Consider the following 7416-nt stretch of genomic DNA (forward strand, 5'->3'; position numbering starts at 1 on the left):
TTATAGGTAAACCCACGCAGTTCAAACCTATATTGTTCAAAGGTCAACTGTAGTTCTTGATTTTTAGTCCCAGTTTTTATAAAGTGACTAGTATCTGCTACTATCGGGTTACACCACAGAAGTAGAATGATACTAGCAATAATAAATACAATTTGCATATTATTTATACTTTATAGTGCCTTCACATAACCACCAATTTTACTGAGAGAGATTTGATTGATTTTTTTATTTTGCAGAAGATGCGACCTCTTACTAAGTGAACATATCCTTGGCTAGGTCTCTCATTTCAAAACGACTCACCACTATGCTCAATTCTTTGGTTTGTCCCAAACCTCAAAATAACTAGGCACAGTTCAGCCCTTCCTCCACGGAAGCCAGAGAGTGGAATGGAGCTTTGACCTGAAATGATTAGAGAAAGGAAATAAGTCCTAGATCAATATCTTGTAGACCCTGACTCGCATAATTCCCAATAAAGTCACTCAAAATCTGAAGAGTACAAAAAAAGCAACCAAACAAACTGAACAACTAGGATGGACCCTAAGACTGAAAAGGGAGATTGCACCCTTACTGATTTAGGTTTGGGAATATTTTTTATTGCGGAGCCAAATCTAGGCCCATTAAATTAAAAAAAAATAATAATGCTGTAGGCTCGCAGCATTTCTATACTATGACTTTATCTATAACTTAGAAACCAGAGACCCAAATATCTGTACCCCACGATAAAAAAGAAGATAATTTTGGCTGGGCACAGTGGCTCATGTCTGTAATGCCAGCACTTTGGGAGGCTGAGGCAGGTGGATCACAAGGTCAGGAGTTCGAGACCAGCCTGGCCAGTATGGTGAAACCTCGTCTCTACTAAAAATACAAAAATTAGACAGGCATGGTGGCATGTGCCTGTAGTCCTAGCTACTTGGGAGGCTGAGGCAGAAGAATCACTTGAACCTGGGAGGCAGAGGTTGCAGTGAGCCAAGATTGCGCCACTGCACTCCAGCCTGGGTGACAGAGTAAGACTCTGTCACAAAAAAAAAAAAAAAAAAAAAAAAAAAGATAATTTCAAGAGTTTTATCTCACCTCTAATTCCTAGCCAGCCAATTTTAGCATTACTAATGGCTACTGTGATGATTAATATTGAGTGTAAACTTCATTGGATTGAAGGATGCAAAGTGTCATTGTGGGTGTCTATGAGGGTGTTGCTGGAGGAAATTGACATTTGAGTGAGTGGACTGGGAAAGGAGACCCATCCTCAATCCTGGTGGGCACAATCTATCTAATCAGCTGCCACTGTGGCCAGAATAAAAGCAGGCAGAAGAATGTAAAAAAAAAAAAAAAAAAAAAGCCTAGACTGGCTTATCCTCCCAGCCTACGTCTTTCTCCTGTGATGGATGCTTCTTGCCCTCGAACATTGGACTTCAAGTTCTTCAGCTTTGGGACTTGGACTGGCTTCCTTGCTCCTCGGCTTCCTTGCTCCTCAGCTTCCAGATGGCCTATTGTGGGACCTCACCTAGACATCCTGTGAGTCAATACTCCTTAATAAACTCCCCTTTATATATACACGTATCCTATTAGTTCTGTCCTTCTAGAGAACCCTTACTAATACAGCTACCCATGTTAAATGATAGGACAGAACCTTCAGGAATCAAGAACAAAATGAGAAAGGTCATAGTGAGCAAAACTCCCTTCTCTGATCCAACTGGAGGATCAATTATGCCATACTTTCCATGCTTAGTAATTACTGTATTACTTTTATTGGGATACAGTGCAGCCTAGTGTTTATAAATGCTACAGAAATATCTTATGCCTCAGCTTTCTGATTAATAAAATGTGAACAATTTATCTCTTATGTTAGACTACTGCAGGGATTAAATGAGTTATCACATCAAATGTTTTTTAAAAGTGCCTAATACCTGTTTGCTATTATTATTTATATTATTAGTAACAATAATTTGTAACATCATCATAGAGAAAACTTGAACACAATCTCAAACTCAGTTGGGCAAAATATAATTATTATGGAATAAATTGTGTCCCGCAAAATTTATATGCTAAGGTTCTAAACTACAGTACCTGAGACTGTGACAGTATATAGAGACAGGGTCTTTAAAAACGTAATTTAGGAAAAATTAGGTCATAGGGGGAGCCCTAATCCAATATGAGTGGTGTACTTATTAACACATGGAGATTAGGACACAGACACACACACACACACCATGCGCACACAGTAAACACACAGGGAGAAGACAAGACAAGAAAGGCCTCAGGAGAAACCATCCTACTGACAACTTGACTTGGACTTCCAGCCACCCTATTTTTGAGAAATAAGTATCTGTTGTTTAACCCATAGGGTCCACATACTTTGTTATGACAGCCCTAACAAACTAATATAATAATGCGTTTCTTTATTTTCTATAAATGTACTTAATACTTACTTCTTGTCCACTTCTTGCCAAGATAGTCAAAAATCTATCTCAGCAATTCTTGGGGACCCTCTACTACCAGGGTAATGAAGTATGTGAAGGTCTCAGGTAGCACAATGACATAGGGTGGCTCCTGGGTCATTGGCCATCTGTCCAATGTTTACTACATAGACACTGGAGTCTGTTCCACAGGGTCCCTCCAAATCCAGCCTTCTCCCTGACTGATGCTTCTGTGCACCACACGGAGGATGGAGCAAACTTTGGCAAGCCTGAAACCCACCAACATTCCTCCTGAAGTCTTGCTTCCTCCACACAGCACTGATAGTTAGCAGGGTCCTGCTGTGGCCTTTGAGGGATCCCTACAGTGGTTCTGGGTCTTTGCGCTCCTATCTGGAGATATCACAGATCTCCAGATTTAGGAGTAAGGAAACTGGGTGTAAGGAAACTCTTCACTATGAGTAAAAGTAATCCCTTTTCTTTTATTTCATGTAGGAGGCATTCTCTCTCTCCTCTCTTTCAAGGGCATCTAGCACAATTTTATCAAAAGGTATAGACTTAGAAAATGAAAACCTAGGTTGGAAGTAAAACTTCAGTTTTTCAAACTCAAAACATCCTTGAGACCAAGAAGCACAGGGCCTGGCTACCTACTGAATGAAGGATATATGAATGAACGATAGAGACATATCAATTGATACCATTAAAGGTACCCTAAAGTGTTACCAATAGTTTTTTACACAGATCCTTAAAGCCATAAATGCCGTGATTTTTTTTTTTTTTTTTTTTTTTTTTTTACAGTCTAGCTCTGTTGCACAGGCTGGAGTACAGTGGCGTGATCTTGACTCACTGCAACCTCCACCTCCCGGGTTCAAGCGATTCTCCTGCCTCAGCCTCCCGAGTATCTGGGACTACAGGCGCCCGCCACCACGCCCAGCTAATTTTTTTGGTATTTTTAATTGAGACGGGGTTTCGCCATATTGTCCAGGCTGGTCTCGAACTCCTGACCTTGTGATCCACCCACCTCAGCCTCCCAAAATGCTGGGATTACAGGCATGAGCCACAGCGCCTGGCCTATTTTTATTTTTTTACGTGTTTTCTTCCTCTCTCTTTCTCTTGTCAGCTTATGAACATGCTTATTCATTTGTAAAAGGTGACAGCATATCCAAGCAGAAAAGGCGAGATGTTTCTACCAGCCAGGCTCCTCTTCTCTGGCCTCTATTCTTTTGGCCTAAGAGATAGACAATACATCAAGCAGGGTCCTTATTTGCAAGCAAAATAAGAAATCAATCATGACTGAATAAACGGGAGGATAAAAAAGAGTTTATTTTAAAAACTAATAGGTAGCTCTCTGAATCACCAGGAGAATGGAACCATCTTGCTCAGAACAATGAATCTTGAACAATGCCCCAATTGAGGCTGCAAAACTGGGCTGATGAGGAAACTACTCTGCCCCCGCAAAACTAGAACACTGAGTGTCCTAGATGCTGTGGTCACTGATCTATCAGGAACACAATTGTGCTATAACCACTTCCTTTATCAGAGAATGAGTCACTTTCCGTGTTTTTGGTGTCACTAACTTCCTAGTCAAAAACTGGTATGAGTGCGTCCAATATAGACAGCCCGAAGTATTTGCCCAAACCCTTGCTTCAAATCAGGCTGACAACGTATCTGGTATTTTCAGTTTTTATAGTTTATATAGTTAATGTTTCTAAAGTTTAAAGTTTGCTCTTTCTCCCACCAAGATTAATCTCACATAGAAAGGGGATGCAAATGCTAGGCAGACAAAAAGACTGAAAAAAAAAAAAAATCTCCACAACAGAAAGACTGACACAAAGCTGAAAGAGAAAACAAGACAGGAAGTTAGGGTACAGTTAGAAATGCCTTTGGTTTCAATTAATAAAATATCTGATTAGGTATTTTTAAAAAGTAATTTTAAAAATGGAGTCTTTTTTGTTTAGTCACAGAATGCAAAATCTGAAAGTAAGAACTTGCTGCTTTCATTAGCTCAGGAGCTCAGCAATGTTAAGATTAAGACAAAAGTTCACTTGCCCTTTTCCTCTTAATTCCAAAATGACTATTTTTGCCAAATCAGGTAAAAGAGAGAGAGGACAAGAAGTGTCAACAGACTTCTCTATACATTTCATGGGCGAGAATCACTGGCAACCAGTCCATAAAAAATGTATCACTGAAGCCACAAGCTAGAGAAATATTCTACGTGTGAAGTAACATGATCCTACAAGTTTCTTTTAAAGGATACCAATTAAAACTACTTTCTAACAAATTTGTTGCTCTTTTACTGCCAAAAGTGTATGCATCCCAACCTTGAATGATAAATTTTATGAGTAAAAATCTTTATATTTTCAAAAATTTAACCATTAATTGTGTATGGACTCATACGCAATAGAAAATATAAATGAATACACATTATGTCACAAAATTAAAATCATGGAAATCAAGGGATAGCCACCTCGTCTATAACTGCCTTCCCTATTAAAAGATGTATCCGTAGAATGGATGCACCACCTTACCCGCTGTTTTATTTTTCTCTCCAATCAGATATAGTTCATAGGTCTTGGCAAGAGCAATCCCACTTACTTTAACTGTTATTAGAGTGTTCATGTTTTCATGCCTTTTCATCTGTTTTCTTTGCTTCTGGAACTCTTTGAAGGCTTATTTTAGATGGCCTTGCTTGGTAACATCTAAAATACCTTTTCTAAGGTCCTGGTGTTCTCCCCAGTCATTTGGATAATTGCCACTATTGATGCTAGTTTCATTCTGGCATTCTGGACATCCCTTATCCCATCTTCATATTGCTCTTTATTTATATGGTAGTAAACGGAAGTCTGTATCATATGTCTCCATGTGAATGGGACATCAGAATTAAATAGACATAAAAATGAAAAGATTCCTGGGAAAATCACTCAGGATGCTCTGGGTTAGAGTCTATCCAGGCTGTGCTATTTATCATTCAGGTGACTTTGAGCATGTCACTTAATCTCTTGAGTCTCAATTTCATTGTATGTACCTTGCTTCATATAAATATTCTTGTGAGAAATCTTGTGAAGATTTGGAATATAGAATCTCCTTGAAGTCTATAACATTGTATAAAAAGAAAAGGTAACAAAGTCTATATATTATTGTCTGATGTACTCTTTCATCCTCCTGAAAAGCATTCAACAAACTCTGCTTATCCTTACCTCCCGCATTTCCTGCTCCACTCTCCCCTTCAGGCTAGACCCTACTACCTGCTTCCATCTTGACCACAATATTCTTACTCAACATGGGAGTTAGAGCAGGTAAACAAAAGAAGCTGGATTTTGTTAGATTCTGCTCAGAACAAACTATATAGGTCAATCTGGGTTTTTTTTGTTTTGTTTTTTTTTTTTTTTTTTTGAGACGGAGTCTTGCTCTTTCACCCAGGCTGGAGTGCAGTGGCGCGATCTCGGCTCACTGCAAGCTCCACCTCCCGGGTTCACGCCATTCTCCTGCCTCAGCCTCTCCGATTAGCTGGGACTACAGGCGCCCGCCACCACGCCCGGCCAATTTTTTGTATTTTTAGTAGAGACGGGGTTTCACCGTGGTCTCGATCTCCTGACCTCGTGATCCGCCCACCTCGGCCTCCCAAAGTGCTGGGATTACAAGCGTGAGCCACCGCGCCCGGCCCAATCTGGTTTTAATTACTTTATTCTCTTTGTCAGAATTCCAAGTAGGCACTGGTCTCTATATTAGCTGTAAAGGCCAATTATTTATTTCACAATATTGAAGTCTCTGGCCCAGATGGTTGATTTCTCTAATCTATCCAGTCCTATCTGAGTCTTAGCTCCTGATCTGGGCCTTTGCTGCAGATTCTACATCCACCTATGGGTTAACTACGTTGAATATCAGGATTCTTGATATTTGGCTTTAGCCTAGCAATTCATTTCATTGTGCCTCCTATTTTCTTGAGAAAGGGACAGTAAAGTGTTTAAAATGAGTCATTAAGCCACTTGCGGTTAGATTAGACCACTGCTTTCACACCTTTATGACTAACATTCCATGAAGCTGAAACTAACTGACATGATTTCTATAAAGGCGGGGAAGCCCATAAGCCAGGCCTGACAGTACATACCCACTTACTTTTGAAGGATTTCTTTTGGCATTAATCCAAAAGGTGCTTAAAACCTAAAGGAAGATATACAGCATTTACTCACACTTTTCTCATCCATCTTTACTTTTTCACACCCTCCTTAAGACTTCTTTTTAGATGATGTCTTTTTTGCCTGTGGGACCCCTACTAACAATTTTAGTTTGTCTTTGATTTTTAAAATTTGTAGATACATGCATGAAGCAAAGTGCCTGTTTTTCTGTTTTTTTATATCTCCACAGCTTTTGTCTCTCAGTGTTTACACTTTGGTAAATTTGGACTTTACTTTTTTTCCAAAACGAATAAAGAACATTCTTCTTATAAAGAACATCACTTTTACATGTACTAAGTTTTTAAAAAATGTGTCCCAGCTTTTTCTCTTACCCATGAAGGACTCTGTCCATGAAAGCCTTTGTGGTGTTGGAGACACAGGGGACCAACTGTCCACCAGCAAACATGAGAGCAACTCAGCACATGCGTTCTCTGGGGAAGCCTTGCTTCCTAAATGACCATTTCTAAAGCTGGCCACTGGCCAAGGGTCCAGAGCCCTGTAGCAAGATGACAAAGCACCAAAATCTGAAGCTTTTAAAGGAATTATTCATTTTTGAAATTAGAAAACGGACAAGCTGTCCCCCGCCCAAATAATCTAAAGAATTGCCATTTGTGGGAAGGAAATAAGTTTCTCTATTCTAACACCGGAAAGAAAAAAAAGTTTCCTATTGAAACATGATAAATTGTTGTTGGCAGATTTGTCCTCCTAAAAACTTTGTTTTTACATATTGTTCTTTTTTTTTTTTTTTTTTGAGACGGAGTCTCACTCTGTCGCCCAGGCTGGAGTGCAGTGGCACGATCTGGGCTCACTGCAAGCTCCGCCACCCGGGT

The 7416-nt window shown here is 39.7% G+C and overlaps 1 long non-coding RNA gene across 1 annotated transcript; it reads right to left on the bottom strand.

Annotated features, from left to right (window-relative positions):
* Positions 1–214: 214 nt before the first annotated feature.
* LOC105739154 lies at positions 215–6574 on the bottom strand. The gene is made up of 2 exons (XR_001115030.1): positions 6528–6574; positions 215–399 (listed from the first exon to the last, which is right to left on the bottom strand). It is a non-coding gene; the product is annotated as an uncharacterized LOC105739154 (long non-coding RNA).
* Positions 6575–7416: the final 842 nt, after the last annotated feature.

This window comes from Nomascus leucogenys, chromosome 21 (assembly GCF_006542625.1).
Source record: "Nomascus leucogenys isolate Asia chromosome 21, Asia_NLE_v1, whole genome shotgun sequence".
In the NCBI taxonomy this organism is placed as follows: Eukaryota; Metazoa; Chordata; class Mammalia; order Primates; family Hylobatidae; genus Nomascus; species Nomascus leucogenys.